The following is an 11,971-nucleotide window of genomic DNA, read 5'->3' as shown; positions in this document are numbered from 1 at the left end:
CGATTCTCCCAACCTGCTGCGTTGATTTATTAGTCATGATGTGGAGATGCCGGTGTTGGACTGGGGTAAACACAGTAAGAAGTCTCACAACACCAGGTTAAAGTCCAACAGGTTTATTTGGTAGCAAAAGCCACTAGCTTTCGGAGCGCTATTTCTTCGTCAGGTAAGTGGAAGTTCTGTTCACAAACAAGGCATATCAAGACACAAACTCAATTTACAAAATAATGGTTGGAATGCGAGTCTTTACAGGTAATCAAGTCTTAAAGGTACAGGCAATGTGAGTGGAGAGAGCGTTAAGCACAGGTTAAAGAGATGTGTATTGTCTCCAGCTGGGATAGTTAGTGAGATTTTGCAAGCCCAGGCAAGTCATGGGGGTTACAGATAGTGTGACATGAACCCAAGATCCCAGTTGAGGCCGTCTTCATGTGTGCGGAGCTTGGCTATCAGTCTCTGCTGAGCGACTCTGCGTTGTCATGTGTCGTGAAGGCCGCCTTGGAGAACACTGACCCGAAGATCAGAGGCTGAATGCTCATGACCGCTGAAGTGTTCCCCAACAGGAAGAGGACACTCCTGCCTGGTGATTGTCGTGCGGTGTTCAGCTGTCAGCCCTCATCCCCTAAGAAGTGAGCTGGGAATGTCCGAAGCTGTGAGACTTGGAGACTTTTTGCTTTAGCAATTCCCAGAGAGGCAGGGCCAACAATCTAATCCACGGTGTCATCCAATTTCTGAAGTTATATAAACACGAATCGCAGTCAGCAACTGGTGAAAGTTTAGGACGTACCTTCATTATTGCTGAGTTTTCAGATGTATGGGAATTGTTATCTTAACCTTTTATTACACGCTACATCTTATTAAATATTTACAGCATCTATCCTGATACTGATATCACGAGAGCAAAGGCATTGCAAGAATGGGAACCTCAATCTCAGTGTTATTACACACATAAAAATTATCCCAAAGCATGGTGCAATTTAAAATACCAAAGATTAATTTACTGCACGGTCATCATTTTTCTCCCACTTGCTTTCTTTAATTCAGCAGTGAAAGTAACAAGACAAATTCTGCAGCGTAGGATATGGAAATGAGAGGAGGTAGGCAATATAATAAAAAGTTTGATAACTATGTTTGACTAGGTATAAAAATCTGTAAATTGTGTGGCATAGGGGGAGAGGTATTCGTGGGGAAGGGAAGACGAAGGAAGTAAGAACATTGACAGATTTGATTTGATTTATTATTGTCACGTGTATTAGTATACAGTGAGAAGTGGTGTTTCTTGCACGCTATATAGACAAAGCATGAGGAAGGCGAGGAGAGAGTGCTGAATGTATTGTCACAGTCATAGCTAGGGTGGAGAGAAAGATCAACTTAATATAAGTTAGGTCCATTCAAAAGTCTGATCACAGTTGGTACATTCTGATACATAGACTGGAATTTTACTGCCCCGCCAGGGGGCCCAGGCTGGCTCTGCCAAGGTGCCAATGCCAAGGGGACACACTCCTCCAGCACCCGACCTCTGTGGGGCCTCAATTGCCCCCCTTTCATTCCAGCAGGGTCGGGCTGCCAGCTCCCTACAAGTGGGGAGCTACTGTAAACCCTGCTGGAGTGAAACACTCCCGGCGCTGGGGAGATGCTAGCGGGCCCGGAGAGTTCAGTCCTGGGACCACTAATGGCATGGAGATGTTATGGAAATTAGTTGCCGCATACATTATGCTGCTCCGCGCCGATTGCCGGCGTGGAGCTGACGACGCCGGATGTCCGGCGCTGGGCGATGCGCTCAGGCCCGGATACCCAGCGTAGATCATGCGAATCAGCTGCCGCTTGAATCTCCCGGTCCGCTGTGCAGTGGGATGGGAGGATCGCCCCCTAAGAATCTACTGATGGCCATGAAATCATTGTCGATTGTTACAAAAACCCGTCCAGTTCACTAACGCCCTTTAGGGAAGGAAATGTGCCGTCCTTACCTGGTCTGGCCTACATGTGACTCCAGAGCCGCAGCAATGTGGTTGACTTTTAACTGTTCACGGAAATGGCCTAGCAAGCCAGTCAGTTCATGGGTGACTAGGGATGGGCAATAAATGCTGGCCAGCCAGCGACGCCCATGTCCCACGAATGAGTTAAAAAAATAACCTCCAGTGGGCTAATTGAAAGGCGAGTAGGAGTGGAAGCTGAGGTATTGTAATAAATATTATCCGTTCTGAATGACATAATTGAATGACTACATTTTTAGTGCACGGAATTCTACAGGTTTTACCAGTATTTTGGGGATCAGATTCTGTCAAATTTCCCAACCTGTAAATCAGTGAATCATGATGAATTTGATAGATTCCTTACCCACCTTCTATCTCCAGGATACACAGTAATAGTCGACAACATGTATCAATTGGGGGTAAATATCTACAGGCTCGTTGGACCAACCAATTCTGGAATGGTAAAAACTGGGACAATCGTTCTCGGTGCCTTACTAGAAATTCCCTCCCCAACCATTTCCCAGAACCAACACTGTCCATGTCTTCACTCTCTGTGTGTAAATAATGACCTGGGGGATGGACTATGGTAAAGATCAGGGCTTAAGATCTCTGACCTATTTTCCACCTTTCTGAGTTTCCTGAGGCCACCATGTGGAAAGCAGTAATAGATCGCAAAAAGTAGAAGCAAGGGCACGGAGTTCCCGAAATGGAGGGAGAGGGTCTGGTAGCAGCCACCTCTCCCTTCAGTGAGCCCAGGCATTTACCCGTCGAAGACCATGGCCTCAGCTGACAACCTCTCTCCTTTCTGTGATCTTCTATGATCTTCTATGAACCTCTCTCCTTTCAAGTCTTCAGGGCACTTCTAACCCTTTGGGATCCTTTCATGAATATTGTGGTGCAGCTGTGCTGTACCTGGTTCCACACCGCCAGAGCTTGCCCCTTGGCAATAGGAAGCTCACTCTCGGCATTCGAGATCTAGAGGGCGGCACGGTGGCACCGTGATTAGCACTGCTGCCTCACAATGCCAGGGACCCAGATTCAATTCCGGCTTTGGGTGACTGTGTGGGGTTTGCACGGTCTCCCCGTGTCTGCGTGGGTTTCCTCTGGGTGCTCAGGTCTCCTCCCACAAAGCTGCGAAGGTTAGGTGGATTGGCCATGGTAAATTGCCCCTTAGTGTCCCAAGATGTGTAGGTTTATAATCAGTAAACGTGTGGGATTTCAGAAATAGAGCGGGGGAGAGGACTTGGGTAAAATACTCTGTCAGAGAGTCGGTGCAGACTTGATGGGCCGAATGGCCTCTCCTGCACTGTAGTGATTCTATGATCTCACTAGTAGCCCATCATTCACCATCATGCAGAATTAAAGGAACCCCAATCCAGGAAAATAGGCCAGAGTTGTGACAGAGATAAGGGTGGAGTGGAAGTCTTGCATTGCCAAAACTCCATAGCTGTGCTCAGAATCCGCTCTTAATTATGCAAGATCAATTGGTTACACAAAAAGCTTACTTATTAGTCACAAGGAAGGCTTACATTAATACTGCAATGAACTTACTGTGTAATTCCCCTCGCTTGCCACACTCTGGTGCCTGTTCAGGTCAAAGCACCTAACCAGCATGTCTTTCAGACTGTGGGAGGAAACCAGAGCACCCGGAGGGAACCCACGCAGACACGAGGAGAATGTGCAAACTCCACACAGACAGTGACCCACGCCGGGTATCGAACCCAGGCCCCTGGTGCTGTGAGGCAGCAGTGCTAACCACTGTGCCACCGTGCAAGTTATATACAGCATGTCATATTACGCTCTTGTCTAAAGCATTTTTTTTTTACACAGCTCAAATAAAATATCAGCTCAAGAGTTGAGTAAAAATAGCACCCACAGGAATGTGTTATTAACTGATTTCAGCATTCCAATGCAAAGCTTGTCAATCAATACTTCTGCCCTGGAGCGTGGCATCAGCAGATGTGCAGAGCCCAAGACAACTCATCGACCTGTCACTTTCCACTCCAGGAGAAGATGAGCACGATCCATGAAACAATTGGCAAAAAGCGCGACGATTGCTGTTGATCTTTTCATTGCTAATTATGCAGACATTCCAATTATTCACCAGCCCCGCACGATTCTCAGTGTTCATTTCCTCCTTTGTGTTTGGCATTTCTTTTCATCTGCTATTTTGTAGACAGCTACCCCGCTGTTTACTGCAATTAGAAATGTTTTGTCAGCAAAAAGGTGAAGGGTTAAAATTCCAACCTTTGCTCTTGATTAATAATCCTTCGAAACCCATGTCCTTGGCAAGTTTCCACTCAGCTATCCCATATCCTGTAGGCTTTACAGGGATGGGTGAATGAACAGGAAAAGACAGGAGCATGAAACACTCTTGGAATCACAGGATTCTCCACATAAGCCTCCAAAGTTTTTTCCACCATTCGCTGAGGGGTAGTTTTTCGTTGTGCAGTACCAGGGGGGGGGGGTCAACGTTCTCCATTCCAGCCTTGGAGACATTGAAACAATATTCGCAAATCGAACATCAGGAAGATAGAGTTTGGGGTGGCATAAAACCCATGACGAATCTGTGTAAAAACCCCCGTTAGGCCACAGCTAGAGTACTGTGTGCAGTTCCGGTCGCCACAGGACGGGCAGCACGGTAGCCCAGTGGTTAGCACCGCTGCCTCACAGCGCCAAGGGCCCGGGTTCGATTCCAGTCTCGGGTCACTGTCTGTGCGGAGTTTGCACATTCTCCCCGTGTCTGCGTGGGTTTCCTCCGGGTGCTCCGGTTTCCTCCCACATTCTGAAAGACGTGCTGGTTAGGTGCTGTGGTGAACCATTGTTGGTTCCCACTAGGTAGTGCTGAGCCATGGTCTGGCCAGTACTATGAGTCTGTATATATGTTACTGTTGGGGTTAGGGTTGGGCTGTTCTACCTGTTAATATAGTTGTTATGGTACACCCCAGTCGGCTCCGCCTCCTGGGAGAGGTATAAAGGTCACTGCTCTGCCTGGTGACCCTTTAGTCTGGGATCGTGTACTGTATATGGTAGCTCTGTTATTGTTGGCAATAAAAGCCTTTATTTCCCGAGTACATCACGCCTCTCGTGTGTTATATCGCGCATCAGGTGCATTGACCTGAACAGGCGCCGGACAGTGGCGACCAGGGGAATTTCACAGTAACGTCTTTGCAGTGTTAATGTAAGCCTTACTTGTGACTAATAAATAAATAAACTTTAGATGGGATTGCACTAGAAAGGGTGCAGAGGAGATTCACCAGGATGTTGCCTGGGCTGGAGTGTTTCAGCCATGAAGAGAGTTTGGGGTTGATTTCCTTAGAGCAGGGAAGGATGAGTGGGGGGAACATGATCGAGGTATACAAATTTATGTGGTACGTAGATAGGAAGGAACCTTACTCCTTAGTGGAGGGATCAATAACCAGGGGGCATAGATTTAAGGGAAGGAGCAGGAGATTTAGAGGGGAGTTGAGGAAAAGCTTTTTCATCCAGTGCGAATCTGGAACTCATTGCCTGAAAGGGTGGGAGAGGCAGGACTCCTCACATTTAAGAAGCATTTAGATGGGGGAGATGGTGGCATAGCATTAACGTCACTGGACTAGTAATCCAGAGGCACAGGCTAATGTTCTGGGGACACAGGTTCAATTCCGGTCTCAGGTGACTGTCTGTGTGGAGTTTGCACATTCTCGCCGTGTCTGTGTGGGTTTCCTTCGGGTGCTCCGGTTTCCTCCCATACTCCAAAGATGCACAGGTTAGGTTGATTGGCCATGTTAAATTAACCCCTGGTATCAGGGTAAATATGTGGGGTTACAGGGAGAGGGCCTGGGTGAGATTATCGTCGGTGCAGTATCGATGGGTCAAATGGCCTCCTTCTGCACCTTAGGGGTTCCAGGATCCTAAGATGAGCACTTGACATGTCCCTGGTTTTACTGCACAAAAATAAACCATTTGGTTCATTGTGTCTGCACTGGCCCTCAAGCACCTATCTTTCCTGTTCTCGTTTTGCCAGCTGAGATCAGGAAAGATAAGTGCTTGAGGGCCAGTGCAGACACAATGAGCCAAATGGTTTATTTTTGTGCAGTAAAACCAGGGACAGAATATTCTGGCTGTTCCGCCATTGGGGTCTTCCGGTCCTGAAGACGATGCACCCACCACAGGTTTCCCAGCGGTGTGGGGTGCAGACATTGGGAAATCCCATTTACAGCAGCGAAACCAGAAGATCCTGCCATTGCGAACAGTGCACCCACTCCCACGCCGAGGAAGCTACCGCTGGAAGGTCAGATAATCCCCCCACCGCTCACGATGACCATAAAATGTGGCACTTTGTCCAAACTTGGTCAAATTTAAAGCCTATGAAACGAAGAAGAGCATTAAACTGTAAGCAGCTCATCAAGAAGCTCAGTCCAAACCTCACAGCTTGGCGATCTCCAAGACCAACACGTGGACAATCAGAGATAGATTAAAGATCTCAGCGGCTGGCTTTTCCTGCAGGTTTAGTCGTAAAGCTTGATCGCTCATTATCACAATTCCCTTCATCTCACGTTTGCAATTCTCTCCTGACCACCTTTTTGCTTCTAAAATAAAATTTGATTCAATGCTCCCACTGCCGTAGCAATAGTTATCACAACAGATACACATGGTGGCACAGCAGTTAGCACTGCTGCCTCACAGCGCCAGGGACCCGGGTTCGACTCCCGGCTTGGGTCAATGTCTGTGTGGAGTCTGCACATTCTCCCATGTCTGCGTGGGTTTCCTCCGGGGGCTCCGGTTTCCTCGAACAGTCTGAAAGACGTACTGGTTAGGTGTTAAATTCTCCCTCAGTGTACCTGAACAGGTGCCAAAGTGTGGCAACCAGGGGATTTTCACAGTAACTTCAGTGTGAACATAAGCCAACTTGTGACTAATAAATAAACTTTTCCTTGTTAATCTTACTCCACTGTAATCTGAAGATTTTTTGTTTTACCAGATGCGTCAATATTTGCTGAGAACTATTGATACAGAACAACCAAGTATAACAGTCACGTAAAGCTTGACTAAGCATTAATTGTTAAGAAGGTTGATTGTTCCTCCAGCTCTATGAATTGGGGAAATCTGCAAAAGTTTTGGAATGTCGGACTGAGCAAACCCTCACGACAGATATACAGGAACGATGGGTTAATTAAAAACTTGCCAGTGGCTGATGGCTAGAATGCATCAGGCACCCACCTGTGGAAGGATCAAAGAGGTTGGGCACGTCCTCCCGAGGTTCGTACGATCCCGCCAGAGATCAACGGAGAATGCCCTTCTCCGAGCCTCGCCCACCCCCGGAATCAGGGCTGGCGTGCTGGTAAAATTCCATCCGTTGTCTCTATTTTACGGGTGGCATCTCATTTTAATAGGGACAAACGAGCTTCCTGCCCCAAACAGGAAGTGTTGACGAAGCTGGTTAGATTTGAGCAGCCAGTATTGGATTGGCAAGAGGTGGGACAAAGGCGAAATACTGCGGATGCTGGAATCGGAAGGAAAAACAGAAAAATACCGGAAAATCCCAGCAGGTCTGACAACCTCTGTGGAGAGAGAATAGAGCCAACGTTTCGGGTCAGGATGCCGGCCAACTGAAACCTATCTGTTCTAATCCCATTTTACGGCACTTGTTCCAAAGCCTTGCATGCCATGGTGTCTCAAGAGCTCATCTAAATGCTTCTTAAATGTTGTGAGGGTTCCCGTCTCTACCACCCTCTCAGGCAGTGAGTTCCAGCCCACCACCCTCTGGGTGAAAATATTGTTCCTTAAATCCCCTCTAAATCTCTGGCCCCTTAACTTAAATCTAAGGGGATAGTTGTTGACTCCTCTACTAAGGGGAAAAATTTCTTCCCATCGATCCTATCACATTGAACTAGGCTTGATCCCCTGGTTTGATGATAATAACCAGGTTGGGGATCGGGGGGGGAGTTGTGTGTGTGTGTGTGTGTGTGTTTGTGTGTGTGTATGTATGTGTGGAAGGGGCTGCGGGGGAGGGGGGTGGGGGAGCTGTGGAAGGGGCTGCGGGGAGGGGGGTGGGGGAGCTGTGGAAGGGGCTGCGGGGGAGGGGGGTGGGGGAGGTGTGGAAGGGGCTGCGGGGGAGGGGGTGGGGTGGGGGAGTTGTGGAAGGGGGTGCGGGGGAGGGGGGGCGGGGGAGGTGTGGAAGGGGCTGCGGGGGAGGTGGGGTGGGGGAGCTGTGGAAGGGGCTGCGGGGGAGGGGGGGTGGGGGAGGTGTGGAAGGGGGTGCGGGGGAGCAGGGTGGGGGAGGTGTGGAAGGGGCTGCGGGGGAGGGGGGGGGTGGGGGAGGTGTGGAAGGGGTTGCAGGGCGGGGAGGTGTGGAAGGGGTTGCAGGGCGGGGAGGTGTGGAAGGGGCTGCGGGGGAGGGGGGTGGGGGAGGTGTGGAAGGGGCTGCGGGGGAGGGTGGGGTGGGGGAGGTGTGGAAGGGGCTGCGGGGGAGGGGGGTGGGGGAGGTGTGGAAGGGGCTGCGGGGGAGGGGGGGTGGGGGAGGTGTGGGAGGGGCTGCGGGGGAGGGGGGTGGGGGAGGTGTGGGAGGGGCTGCGGGGCAGGGTGGTGCTATGCCGGGGCATGTTGTTACAAATTGTGGTTGAATACAACTCTGCTGCTTCTGATGGCTCACGGTCGTCACGAATGTCTAGTTTTTAGCTGCTAGGTATGTTCTGAATCTATCCCATTTCACCCTGTGGTGGTGCCGCATGCAGTATGACAGAGGGCTTCCTCAACATGAAGACAGGACTTCATCGCCACAAGAGGTGGTCAGTCTTACCAACACTGTCAAGGACATGCAGCGGTTCAAGAAGGCAGCTCACCACCCCTTTGGAAAAGTAATTAGGGATGGGCAATAAATACTGGTGAGGTTAAGTAGGTTGGTTGGTTCCCTTGTTGGCTCTCTTACCACCTGCTGCAGACCTACTCAGGCAAACCCCTTTCGATTGCTCAGTAGTGGTGCTACCAAGCCACTCTTTCGATGGATATCCCTCATCCAAAGTACATTCTGCACCCTTTTTATCCTCAGTGTTTCAATGGTGTTCAACATGGAGGAGCACTGATTCATGAGCCAAGGTAGGGTGATGGTGGTAATCGGCAAAGGGTTTCCGTGCCTATGCTTTTTTTTATTCATTCATGGGACATGGGCGTCGCTGGCTGGCCAGCATTTATTGCCCATCCCTAGTTGCCCTTGAGAAGGTTGTGGTGAGCTGCCTTCTTGAACCGCTGCAGTCCGCGTGCTGTGGGTTGACTCACAATACCATTTGAGAGGGATTTCTAGGATTTTGACCCAGCGACTGCAAAGGAACGGCGATATATTTCCAAGTCAGGATGGTGAGTGGCTTGGAGGGGAACTTGCAGGTGGTGGTGTTCCCATGTATCTGCTGCTCTGGGGAACCTGATTCCCCAAGACTTCATGTTTGTTAACATTAAGGATGTCCAGGAGCCCTTGAAGGACAAATCTCAGACATTGGCTGCGGTATTTGATTCGGTGGCCGAAAATGTCCCACTGCAGAAAGCATAGTAGGTGGGAAGAGGAGGGAATTACCCGTCCCACCCACCGGGGAATCGTAGTGGGCGGGGGGCGGGGGGCGGGGGGGGGCGGGGGGGGGCATGGACTATGCAAAGATCTATTGATCTTGGGCGGGATTTTCCAGTTTTGGGGTGAGCATGGCCAGAAAATCCCACCCAGAAAATTTGGTGGGACCATTTATAGGTCCATTGGACTCAGGCGGGAATTTCCGGTCTTGGGGAATGCACGGCCAGAAAATCCCACCTGGTGAGTCTGACTACATCAGGCTCAATTAATTTATGCCCAGGCACTAATGAGGAGGGCTTTGGAGGGCCGATTGTGTGTGCAGTTGTATCCAGTACCTAGGCCAATGCTGGTTGACCATTACGTTTTCTCTTTATTCAGCTTTTCCGTAGTAGTGTTCTAGTTAAGAGTTAACAGCATTGCTGTGAACCTGGACCCGTATATAGGCCAAAGCAGTTCAGCAGATTCCATTCCCTCAAGAGCTTTGTAGAGGAACAGATACAGGGGGTGATTCTCCCAGCCGGCTAGGCTGTTCTAGCAGCGCAACAGGCCGGGAGACATTAGTGGAAGCCATTTAGTAGGCTCCCCACTGAGCACCATGTCCTCCGCGTGTTTCCAACTCCACGTTTCCTGGAGTTGTCAGCTCCATGTCGGAAATCGAATATTTGAATATTTAAATGCTGATTTGAATCCTATTAGCGGGCCTGGGACTGAAGTCTCTGGCCTGCTGGCCTCTCTCGCCCCCGACAAGGTTGGATCACTCCAGCAGGGTTTACTCCTGCTTCCCACTGCTGCTGGTGGGCTCGCCCTGCTGAAGTGAAGGGAGGCCATGGAGGCCCCCCCCCAGGAGGTCAGGGGTGAGTGGGGGTTGCCCCTTGGGCATTGCCAGCCCGGGGGAGGTGGGTCGGGAGATCAGGACTGCCGGGGGAGGTGGGGGGTGTCGGGACTGGCCCAGAAATGTCCAGCAGGCCAGCAATCAGGGGGTGGGGGGGTCGGAGGGGCAACCTTGCGGGGTCACAGGGCTGGCCAGCGATCGGGAGGGTGGTAGTATGGGGCCACTGAGCATGTGCTGATCTCGGCATTGACAGATCAGCGCATGTGCAGTGGCCCACTCCGCGCTTGCTGCTGGCCTCTCCAGCGGGAATAGATCCCACCCACTGATTTTCACAGTAAATCTCACTAGGGCACTCTGCAGTGCTCCAAGTGTTGGAGATCCATTTTTCAAATTCCGCTATGAAAACCAATGAGCGTTACTTCAATTTTTGCGTAAATTCGGCACTTAGAGTTTTTTTGGGAGAATCGCCCCCAGAGCTTTTACAACAATCTGGTAATTTCATGGTCATTATTTATTCCAGATTTATTAATTAATTGAACTTAAGTTCCACCAGCTGCTGTGATGGGATTTGAACCCATGTCTCTGGATTACTAGACCAATGATGTGGAGATGCCGGCTCTGGACTGGGGTAAGTTACTAGACCAATAACATTGACACAACACTGCTTCCATGATACAACGTGTCAGTGTGACAATGGACTAGATGATTAACCATACTAATCGTGAGGAGGCAGTGGCATAGTGGTATTGTCGCTGGATTAGTAATCTAGAGATCCAGGTTAATGCGCTGGGGACCTGGGCTCGAATCCCACCACAACAGATGGTGGAATTTAAATCCAGTTAAAAATATCTGGAATTAAGAACCTACTGATGACCATGAAACCATTGTCAATTGTCGTAAAATTCCATCTGGTTCACTAATGTCCTTTAGGGAAGGAAATCTATTGTCCTTATCTGGTCTGGCCTACATGTACTTCCGGAGCCACAGCAATGTTGTTGACTCTTAAATGCCCTCAGGGATGTGCAGTAAATGCTGGCCCAGCCAGTGGTGCCCACATTCTATGAACGAATTTTAAAAATCAATCTCTCATGAACCTCCAGCTGGGTGGCACAGTGGTTAGCACTGCTGCCTCACAGCGCCAGGAACCCAGGTTCAATTTGGTCACTGTCTATGTGCACATTCTACCCATGTCTGCGTGGGTTTCCTCCGGGTGCTCTGGTTTCCTCCCGCAGTCCAAAAATGTGCGGGTTAGGTTGATTGGCCGTGCTAAATGGACAGGGGTGATTGGCAGGGTAAATGTGCGGGGTTACGGGAATAGGGCCTGGGTGGGATTGTGGTCCTTGCAGACTCGATGGGCCGAATGGCCTCCTTCTGTACTGTAGGGATTGTAAATTCTAAATCCGTGTACTGTTCAAGGATACCATCATGTGTCAGCAACAAAGCTGTCGCTGGTAAAATAGTCAAAATCGCTCCAAATAGTGATTCGTGAAAATCCTCCTGCTACATTAATGATTTCAGTAACATAAATTTGACAAAAGGCAATCACAACTTTAATACAATGAGTGCTAGTTACTTTTTACACGGTGTTCTGTAAATATCAAGGGTGCAGCTCTGGAGCATTTACAGGCTCTG

Source organism: Mustelus asterias, chromosome 25 (assembly GCF_964213995.1).
Source record: "Mustelus asterias chromosome 25, sMusAst1.hap1.1, whole genome shotgun sequence".
Taxonomy (NCBI): Eukaryota; Metazoa; Chordata; class Chondrichthyes; order Carcharhiniformes; family Triakidae; genus Mustelus; species Mustelus asterias.
Note: the sequence above shows the minus strand (reverse complement) of the source record.